Source organism: Odocoileus virginianus, chromosome 5, assembly GCF_023699985.2.
Source record: "Odocoileus virginianus isolate 20LAN1187 ecotype Illinois chromosome 5, Ovbor_1.2, whole genome shotgun sequence".
Taxonomy (NCBI): domain Eukaryota; kingdom Metazoa; phylum Chordata; class Mammalia; order Artiodactyla; family Cervidae; genus Odocoileus; species Odocoileus virginianus.
The window spans coordinates 18761101-18771715 of NC_069678.1; the positions used below are offsets into that span (position 1 = coordinate 18761101).

The 10615-nt window shown below is 40.6% G+C and overlaps 4 non-coding genes across 4 annotated transcripts; 3 read left to right on the forward strand and 1 right to left on the reverse strand.

The window, feature by feature from the left end:
- Positions 1–71: 71 nt before the first annotated feature.
- Positions 72–154, reverse strand: TRNAL-CAG (transfer RNA leucine (anticodon CAG)). Its single transcript has one exon. It is a non-coding gene; the product is annotated as a tRNA-Leu (tRNA).
- A 774-nt stretch (positions 155–928) lies between these two features.
- On the forward strand, positions 929–1000 carry TRNAG-UCC (transfer RNA glycine (anticodon UCC)). The gene has a single exon. It is a non-coding gene; the product is annotated as a tRNA-Gly (tRNA).
- Positions 1001–1891: 891 nt separating this feature from the next.
- Positions 1892–1963, forward strand: TRNAD-GUC (transfer RNA aspartic acid (anticodon GUC)). The gene has a single exon. It is a non-coding gene; the product is annotated as a tRNA-Asp (tRNA).
- A 7836-nt stretch (positions 1964–9799) lies between these two features.
- Positions 9800–9873, forward strand: TRNAN-GUU (transfer RNA asparagine (anticodon GUU)). The gene has a single exon. It is a non-coding gene; the product is annotated as a tRNA-Asn (tRNA).
- Positions 9874–10615: the final 742 nt, after the last annotated feature.

Here is a 10615-nt window from a genome sequence, read left to right on the forward strand (position 1 = left end):
CGTTTCTACACGAATTAAATCCTATTTGTTCACTGGAAACAAAAAGATCTTCGAAGAAAATAACGTGGTATTGTCAGAAGTGGGATTCGAACCCACGCCTCCAGGGGAGACTGCGACCTGAACGCAGCGCCTTAGACCGCTCGGCCATCCTGACACCCGGAAAACAAGCATTCTTATTTTTTTCTAAGACTGTCAAAAAGTGCTGTAGCATGCCGTTGAAAGTGAAAGTGAAGTTGCTCAGTCGTGTCCGACTCTTTGCGACCCCATGGACTGTATCCTACCAGGCTCCTCCATTCATATGATTTTTCAGGCAAGAATAGCATGATGTTAGTTTCTCATTTTAAATAAAACTAGAACTCCCCCTGGACTTCTTCGCAAAATGGGGATAGTAAAACTGTTTCTGACTCTTATTTCCTACGTCTTCACCATCCTAAACTGCAAAGATCCATTTCTCCGGTGCCCCTTCGAACGCTCCTCTCGCTCCTTCTCTCGGGAGACCTAGCCACACCAGGCTGGACTCCCTTGTCGGCTGCTCCCCCTCGGCCCCTTAGCTTCAAATCGCCCTTACTGAATGCAACACCCTGTGGATATAGTCCTGGGGCGGCGCCAAGCGGCGGGGCAGGGAGTTCGGATGACAGAAATCGGGGGTGTGGGGAAGAAAATGCTCTGCCGAGCGAGGCATTGGCTTTCCCTCCGGGCTTCCCGCTGTTCCATTCTTCCAACTCTGGGCCCCTGGTGGTCTCTGCGTTTCAGGCCCTCGTCCTTAGTTGGCGGGGCCGATTAAGAGGAGTAAGGACGGGGTCCATCCTCTCCTAGAAAAGGCTCTGTGTATTTTGGGGTTTCAGACACAGAACAAGTACTAAAAAACATTTGCAGATTCATAGCCTCTATTACTCTTATATACGATTTTGAAAAGCTTACTAAGTAGGCGTTGGTGGTATAGTGGTGAGCATAGCTGCCTTCCAAGCAGTTGACCCGGGTTCGATTCCCGGCCAACGCAGGTGTTTCATTTTCCCTCTTTCACGCTAACTAAACAAGCTCCGTAAGGGAGAGAAGAAGAGCGTGCGATGTATGTTGCAATTTAAAGCCTGAGCGAAACTGAGAACTGAAACTAGAACTGCGGCCACGCCTCACTTTCGCCCTCTACCTCGTTCTATGCCCAGCTACATTTTGGAGGGGTTAGAATCCGAAGCGTTTCTTTTCTCTCTTACCTTCCCTCCTGCTTTCCATTTTAAACTTTAAATTCTTGAGAAATATTTGGGATCTTCCAGATGTCCTGTCTGAAACTGAGCTTCAGAAAAGGGCCATGGTTTTATATTTACGAGAATGATACTTAAAAACCGGCACTTGAAACTGACAAATGTGTCTGAGGAACTGCATTTCAAAGTCTAGTTAATTGTCATTAATGCATTAATTAATTAAAATAAATTGATGTAAAAAGTAAACAGATACTCCATTTTCCTATTGCAGAACGTTAAAGTACGTTAGGAGCAACTTGGTACGTTATGAATCCACTTGAATTTCGGTTGTGAATGTCATGAAATCTAAATAATAGTCATTTTTTTCTAATGAAAATTTAACGTCTGAGTAGAAATGTGGTATCTATAAATGTAAAATACTTACCAGCTTGAAAATTATGTAAAAGAATCTAGTTCTTATTTCGGAATTTTGAGTTAAATCACGTATATTATTTAAAACATCACCTGTTTCTTCTTACTTTTTAAGGTGACTATTAGTTTAAATTACACGTGGAGCTCCCATTATGTTTCAACTGCAACGTGACGATCTACATACAGTAAAGTGACAAGTTGAATAACAGCCATTTTTCAAGGACTATGGCAGTTTAGAAGTAACTTCCTAGGGAGCAATTTTGCCTCTGTGTCTGTCGTTTTCCTCGTTAGTATAGTGGTGAGTATCCCCGCCTGTCACGCGGGAGACCGGGGTTCGATTCCCCGACGGGGAGACGGAGAAATTACTTTTATCTTGTTCTCCCAAAACAAAGACTAAAGAACTTCAGGCTCTTTCCAAGAGTACTTCTCTTCAATGCAAATTTCTTGGATCCTGGGCAAGAGTACGAGTTGCTGCGGTTATTTTGATCCCCGGTTCAGCGTTAAATGCGTTGAATCATTTAATCCTGCAATCAAGTTTCCACCTGCTCTGCAGCTAAGTGGGCCATCCCCATTGTTTTCCTGCTGCACACTTGAATCCCATCCCAGGATTCAGGCTTTGTCTTAAGCCCTGTACTCCAGATTTCCACCCTTTTTCCTTCTTATTTTCTCCTGGATCGACGATTCACTAAGCTCTCATTTGCTCCCTTCCTTCATATTTGCTATTCAGGGATCAACCTGCATTCTCAAGCCCATACTCTTGACACAGCCATACTACACGAAAGAATGCAATTTATGAAACAACCTCTCCTCTACAAGGGATGATGAAGAATAAACCAAGATTTTATGTCTAAACTGGTTTACAAAGAAATGAGTCACTGGTTTGACAGTCAGAAGTCCTATTGTTTGCTTCAGTTCAGTTCAGTTCAGTTAGTCGCTCAGTCCGACTTTTTGGGACCCCATGAATCGCTGCACGCCAGGCCTCCCTGTCCATCACCAGCTCCCGGAGTTTGCTCAAACTCAAGTCCATCGAGTCGGTGATGCCATCCAGCCATCTCATCCTCTGTCATCCCCTTCTCCTCCTGCCCCCAATCCCTCCCAGCATCAGGGTCTTTTCCAATGAGTCAACTCTTTGCATGAGGTGGTCCAAGTATTGGAGTGTCAGCTTCAGCATCAGTCCTTCCAATGAACACCCAGGACTGATCTCCTTCAGGATGGACTGGGTGGATCTCCGTGCAGTCCAAGGGACTCTCAACAGTCTGCTCCAACACCATAGTTCAAAACCATCAATTTTTCGGAGCTCAGCTTTCTTTATAGTCCAACTCTCACATCCATACATGACCACTGAAAAAACCATAGCCTTGACCAGATGGAACTTCGTTGGCAAAGTAATGTCTCTGCTTTCTAATTTGCTATCTAGGTTGGTCATAACTTTCCTTCCAAGGAGTAAGCGTCTTTTAATTTCATGGCTGCAATCACCATCTTCAGTGATTTTGGAGCTCAAAAAAGTAAAGTCAGCCACTGTTTCCACTGTTTCCCTATCTATTTCCCATGAAGTGATGGGACCAGATGCCATGATCTTAGTTTTCTGAATGTTGAGCTTATCACTAAAAACGATTGGCTTGTTTGCAAGTCATTTAACTTTTCTGGGCTGCAGTTTCTTTATAAAGGAGAGGAACAAAAGTACAGTTTTTGAGACGCTTTGCAAGGCTAGAGTCCTTTGAAATAGTGCCTTGTGTGAGCACCTGGTAGATAGTATATGCTCAATTTTTTCCCAAAGGATAATATTTTTCCTGAATATAAGGGTAACATATAGTCCTTACAGAAAATATGGAAAATAAGCCACTCACAAAGAAATAAAAGGCACTCATATTTCCACCATCCAGAAAATCTCTATTAATATTTTGCTGTATGTTTTTTCTCTTTGGCAATTTTAATTGCAAAGTTAGAATCGTAATGTACACATTTTTAAAGCTACTTGAATGTTTACTTAAATGTGAATATTTCTATATTCATTAAGTACTAGCCTAAAAATTAGTTTAATGTCTTCATTGTTATACTATATGGCTACATCATAATTTCTTTAGCAAGTCTCCTATTTTTGAGTATTTATGTCATTTCCAGTGTTTTTTCCTCCTCTGGTGGGGGCAGCTCTTGAAATCTCTGCTCAGTATTCTTTTAGACTTCCAACTGTTATTTTCACCCTGGTCTCCCTCAAATCAGTACACAGCAGGTACTAGGGTGAACCAAAATATGAAATGTGATTCATTTGCACATTGTTTTTCCCTGATGATGCTCCCTGCTCTCTGAAATTTATTCCTTCAATTTCCAGCCAGTCTGGCAGCTCTAAACTGTACCTTGATGCATAAGGTATAAGGTTGGTTTTCAGCATGATCATATGCCTGACTCTGTCTGGTTGATGAGTGCTCTCAGAATGAAGATATTACCCATTGTGGTTCCTTCTTCCAAAGCTTGAATCCTCTTTATTTTCTATCTAACTTAATTGTTCTTCAGATATTTGATAATATATACACAAATAATGACCCTGAAGGAGGGCATGGCAACCCAGGTACTCCAGTATTCTTGCCTGGAAAATCCCATGGACAGAGGAGCTGGTGGGCTATGGTCCATAAGGTCACAAAGAATTGCATAAAGGTTGCAAAGAAATGACAGAAGTGACTCAGCACACATGCACGTACACAAGTAGTGAAGCTTATGAAAACCAAAGGAATAATAAATATAAAATCCAAAATAAGACTCCTTACTGGGAAGAAGAAAAATAGAGGAACATTGAAGACTTCTTCTGTTTCATTCTTAAACAGGGTATTGAAACACAAGGATTTAAAATTTACATAACTAGCATCAGGTGGTATTTATTCTTTTGCAACTAGCATTTTTTCTGTTAAATATTAGCTTTATGGGATTCATTTATGTTGAAACACAGAGCTAGGAATGTGTTTAGCTAGGAATATTCTGAAGATTTAAAACATTTATAAGAATATGTATTTCAAAAATTCTCTATTATTGTTTATGTATGTAGATAAATGTGTTTTTGTATCTTATAAAACTGACCTCTGGGTAATGTCAGGGCAAGTACTATGTTAAATCTTTATATTCATCACCAAATTAGCCAATTTTTAATAATTGTTGCCTCTATTTTATACAGTTGTCACTAGCCAAATGATGCTTCTACCTGAACCCTGGTTTAGCATAGGGGAAATGCATCAAATTCCTCCAATTCCTTTCCCCCAAAATGGATAGTCATTAGGTAACTTGCCTCAATAAGTAGAAAACTTTTTCCTAAAATTAGGAAAGGATAGATGTTGATACTGAATTCCCTGTCATCCTCTGTGGAGCTAGCAGCAATTGTATTAACATTTTTTCCAGCCTTTAAAATATTGTCCAAGGGTTTTATGTATGTGTTATCTCTATCATACACAAATCATTTATTGGAATGAGATATGCAGTTAGGTTGACCTCAACCATTTAGGCTGGATGAGGTGACATAACGTGGTGGTCAAGCACATGGGGTCTCTTGTGCTTCCCATGTTGGAATTTTGGCTCTCTGTCTCAGTTTCCTTCTCTGTCAGAGGGGATAAAGATAATAATTACAATTTTCAAATGAGTTAGTAAATGTTTAGAATGGTGCCTGGCAACACGCAAACATTAATTATTCATTTTATTACTAAAACAAATTTTAATGCCCATGGTGGGAAGATGTTTGGGTTTAAAAAAACCAAAAATAACCCCCATCTCATCCCAAGAAAAGAAGGTAAAATATTAGCACAACACGGATAGAAAAAGAGAACAAGTGCATCTCAGTCATCCCTTAGTCCCCGATTTTTCTTACACTCCAGTGCCGGAGTGCCAGCAGAACCCACAACACCTGGCTGACGCCTTTACCATGACCCGTTACTGCCTGCCTGCTCTCTCTGCTATTCCAGCTCTCTTGGTGCCAAGATTGGGTGGAGGCTGCAGTTCCCACAGACGGCTACAAGCAAGGGTGACTACCGAAGTGTGCTGAGTAGTGGTCAGACTGATCCTGAGCGCTTGCTCATTGGACTGTGGTTCAGGTAGCCCTGTCCTGGGAGACATTTAGGGACAGGGACCTATATCCAGGACCTGCAGTAGGCTGGCTTAAATTAGACCCACATATTGGGAGGCACTGAGTGGCCTCCTTGGAAGTGACTACCTAGAGTTTCTTAGAGTTGGCTAGCAGTGGTATGGGGAAGGTTTCTGGAGTGCCTAGGGAGAGCCAAAGCAGAACCCAGAGGAGGATTCTTTCTGAGGAGTTCATTGGTATGGCACTGACCAATCAGAATAGTTACTGGCTATTTATTCCTCTCACTGTAATAGGGTGAAATTGTATTTCATTTTTTAAAAACAGATTTATTCAACAGAAAATACTGTTTAACATATAGTCTAAACATTGACAGTTAGTATAGTATTCCTTTTCCCAAGAGCACATGTAAAACATTTAGCATTTGCTAATTCTGGTATGTTCTACTTTTAATTACTCAATCTAAGTATTTTTCAATTTTCTTTCAATTTATCTTTATTATGAGTTATTTAAAAGCAAATGTTTTTAAATTTTCCAAATACATGAGGTTTTTAAAAGTTATATTTTGTAATTGCTTTCTGAGTGAACCTTCATTCAGTTCAAAGATACATATGTAATAGTGCCAATTTCATGAGTATATTAAGACTTGTTTTATGGCCTCATACAAAGTCAATTGAGAAGAATGTATAAACTGTAATTATTGGGTGCAGAGTTTTACATACATATATAATTGGTTGCAGTTTTATATATTGGTTGCAGAGTTTCAGCATCAGTCCTTCCAATGAATATTCAGGACTGATTTCCTTTAGGATGGACTGGTTGGATCTCCTTGCAGTTCAAGGGACTCTCAAGAGTAACAATTCTTTTACATTCAGTCTTTCTGTTTATGTTTTAATGTCATTCTTCTAAACAAAATAAAAATAAAATATATTTTAAAAATCCACTTTTGTTTTTAACTGGCACATTTTCTCCAGTTATATTTGTTGTGATTACTGATATATTTTGGATTTATTTCACTATCCCATTTTGTACTTTCTTTTTGCCTCAGTTTTTCTTTTATTCTTTTCCCACCTTCTTTTGGATTGTTATCATGTGTACATGCAAAGTGAAGTACGGGAATGTATATTTATTTAGAATAAACTTGAAAGATATTTTTATTTTCTGTGGCCAAGATGAAAGTAGTGATTCCCAAACTAGGTCTTCATAGAGAAGTAAAAATTTCCCCCAAATGTTGGTGACCAACAAAGCATTGCTAACTTTTTGTTTTGCTAAGTTAGGAAATTAATAACACAATCACAGCCACATCAACTGTCATCTATCCTCATCTTAATGTTATAAAAGAAGGGACGTTTAAAAACAAAAATTTGAAGTGTGAAGAAACAATGTTGGCTTGGAGGTCATTTGGCAAACTTATCTGAGATACACACACACCACACACACATATATATATATAGTGTGTATTCTCATTTCACTGGAAGTCAGTGAAAACTTGGACCTGCACCTAATCTGGAACCCATTATTAAGAGGATGGTGGTGCAGAAGGAAGACGGAAATTCTATGTGTTGGTTTCAGAGGTGCCCTGGGACTTGGGCAACAGAGAAAATTGCTTCTTGTGAGTGCCTGGGTTCAGCGAAGAACTGGTGTTGTAACCTGGTTGGGTATGCCTGTGGCAGAGAAGATGCAGTTCAGGAAGCCTGGGGTTTTTAAATGGCTCAAGAACAAAGAGAGGAGCTTCTCTCCAAAGTGGAGAGAAGAGATGAAGGGTATGACAGACTTATAGCTCCTTCCTTAAAAATTTTTTTGGGATAATTTCTAATTGTGGCAAAAATGAAATGTGTTATGTAAAGGTTAAATTTATCATTTAAACCATTTCTAAGTACACAACTAAGTGGCCTTAATTACACTCACTATATGTGTGTGCATATATAGATAGATAGATATAGGTATAGGTATAGATATGGATAGATGTGGAGTATTTTTAAAGTCTTTATTAAACTTTTTACAATAAAAAAAAAAAAGTGGAGAGAAGAGATGAACTTTATCAGGTCCAGCACTGACCAGAATCCCTAGGTTGATTTTGTTGGATAAGGACCCATGAATATTTGAATCTGGATTATGTCAGAGTGAAAGTCCTTAAATTACAGGCATTTTATAAACTCTGTGTTCTGTCTGGGAGCCTAATAAGCTAGTAGAAATCCTTCTAAACAGTTGGAATTGAGGATTAGTTTTGTTTCACTATGCTCCTTTACTTAGATAACATTTTTCCAGATATGATTGGAAATGTGATGCAGTATTTAAATTTTTCACAGTAATAATGTTATTATAAGTTAACACTCACGCATGTACACATGAATGCATAAATTGCCTAAATCAGCAAAAAAGTATGGTGATGTACTTCTCTGAGTAAAACCAAATGAACTCCTGAACCCACAGCATTCATTTTGGATTCCCCCCAAGAACCCCATCTGTGTAGATCACAACAAACTGTAGAAAATTCTTAAAGAGATGGGAATGCCAGACCACCTGACCTGCCTCCTGTGAAACCTGTATGCAGGTCAAGAAGCAACAGTTAGAACCAGACATGGTACAACAGACTGTTTCAGAATTGGGAAAGGAGTAGTTAAGGCTGTATATTGTCACCCTGCTTATTTGGCTTATATGCAGAGTACATCATTCAAAACGCCAGACTGGAAGAAGCACAAGTTGGAATCAAGATTGCCGGGAGAAATATCAATGACCTCAGATATGCAGATGACATCATCTTTATGGCAGAAAGCGAGGAGGAACTAAAGAGCCTCTTGAAGAGGGTGAAAGAGAAGAGTGAAAAAGCTGGTTTAAAACTCAATATTCAATTCAGCCTAAGAACCTCATGGGACTATGAATTCACCCAAAATTTTCATTTGCCATCAGGCCGAGCTTTTAAAGAAAAAAAATAAATTGTTCTCTAACCAGGAATGTAACAAAAGTGTAAATACTATTTCAGAGTTGAAAGTTGACGGTGCAAATATGTATATAACGTACTGTATTTTTACAGTGATCGTTGCATGACTCTATTCCACCCCTTTTTGTACTCCATATCTGTCTTCCAGAAACACCACCTGTCCTTTCTCCTGTGGTCTCTTAATCCAATAATTGTATTACTGCCATTAAAGGATGCAGTTATTTAAAAAAAAAAAAAAAAACTAAAAAAATAAATAAATAAAAAAATAAAACTCAATATTCAAAAAACTAAGATCATGGCATCCAGTCCCATCGCTTCATGGCGAAATAGATGGAGAAACAATGAAAACAGTGACAGACTTTCGCCGCCAAATCACCGTGAACGGTGACAGCAGGCATGAAATTAAAAGATGCTTGCTCCTTATAAGAAAAGCTGTGACAAACCTAGACAGTTAATTAAAAGGCACAGACATTACTTTGCCGACAATGGTCGGTATAGTCAAAGTTATGGTTTTTCCAGTAGTCATGTACCGATGTGAGAGCTGGAGATAAAAAAGACTGAGTGCCAAAGAACTGATGCCTTCGAACTGTGGTGTTGGAGAAGACTCTCGAGAGTCCCTTGGACTGCAAGGAGATCCAACCAGTCAGTCCTAAAGAAAAATCAACCCTGAATGTTCATTGAAAGGACTGATGCTGAAGCTGAAGCTCCAATACTTTGGCAGCCTGATGTGAAGAATTGACTCATTGGAAAAGACCCTGATGCTGGGGAAGACTGAAGGCAGGAGGAGAAGAGGACGACAGAGGATGAGATGGTTGGATGCATCACCGACTGGACGGACAGGAGTGAGCAAGCTCTGGGAGTTGGTGATGGACGGGGAGGCCTGTCGTCCGTGGGGTCGCAAAGAGTCGGACACGAGTGAAAGACCGAACGACGACGAAGAGTCCGGTTCATTCACCCTCGGCTGCTCTCGTTTTCTTAGCTTCTTCCAGGTAGAAACTGAGTCCTGTCTCAGATCTAAGCAGGTGCTAGTGCGGGAAAAGGACCCACTTCTCTCTGGGCTACTTACTTCCCTGGTGCTCTGGAGGGGATGTCTCTACCAGTTCCTACGCCGGCCTCAACCACATTGGAGACACAGAACACTTCGAGCTTATTATTCAGTGGCCGACTTGGCAAACCCTGTCTTCACCATTCGTCTCTGTGGCGCAATCGGTTAGCGCGTTCGGCTGTTAACCGAAAGGTTGGTGGTTCGAGCCCACCCAGGGACGAAAGGCAGCAATTTTGACCTTTGAGACAGACCTGTCAGTTTCTCACAGGAAACCAAATAGCATTAGTACTGTGAAAGTTTGCAAATCTCCACCCAGCCTGCGTCCAATATACTGCTTTTTTTTGGTTTGTTTTAGAAATTGAAGTATAGTTGATTTGGGACTTTCCCTGTGGCTCAGATGGTAAAGAATCTGCCTGCAATGAGGGAGACCTTGGTTTGATCCCTGGGTTGGGAAGATCCCCTGGAGGCGGGAAAGGCTACCCACTCCAGTATTCTGGCCTGGAGAATTCCACCAACTGTAAAGTCCAGCAGGTCGCAAAGAGTCTGACACGACTGAGCGACTTTGACTTTGACTTTCATAGTTGATTTGGGCTCCCCTGGTGGCTCAGCGGTAAAGCACCCGCTTTACCTGACGGTGCAGGAGAAGCAGGCTGGATCCCTGGGTCAGGAAGATCCCTTGGAGAAGGAAATGGCAACTCACTCGAGTATTCTTGCCTGGGAAATCCCATGGACAGAGGACCTGGCTGGCTACACTGCATGGTGTGACAAAGGAGTCAGACACGACTTAGCGACTCAACAACAATAGTTGATTGACAGGGTTGTGCCAATCTCCTTGGCCTAACGCTGTATAGCAGAGTTGTGGCACTCTGTGGCACTGTATGGCATTTTTCTGTAGAGCAGAGTGACTCCGTTATACACATGATTATAGGTTAATCCCAAGAAATTGGATATAGTTTCCTGTG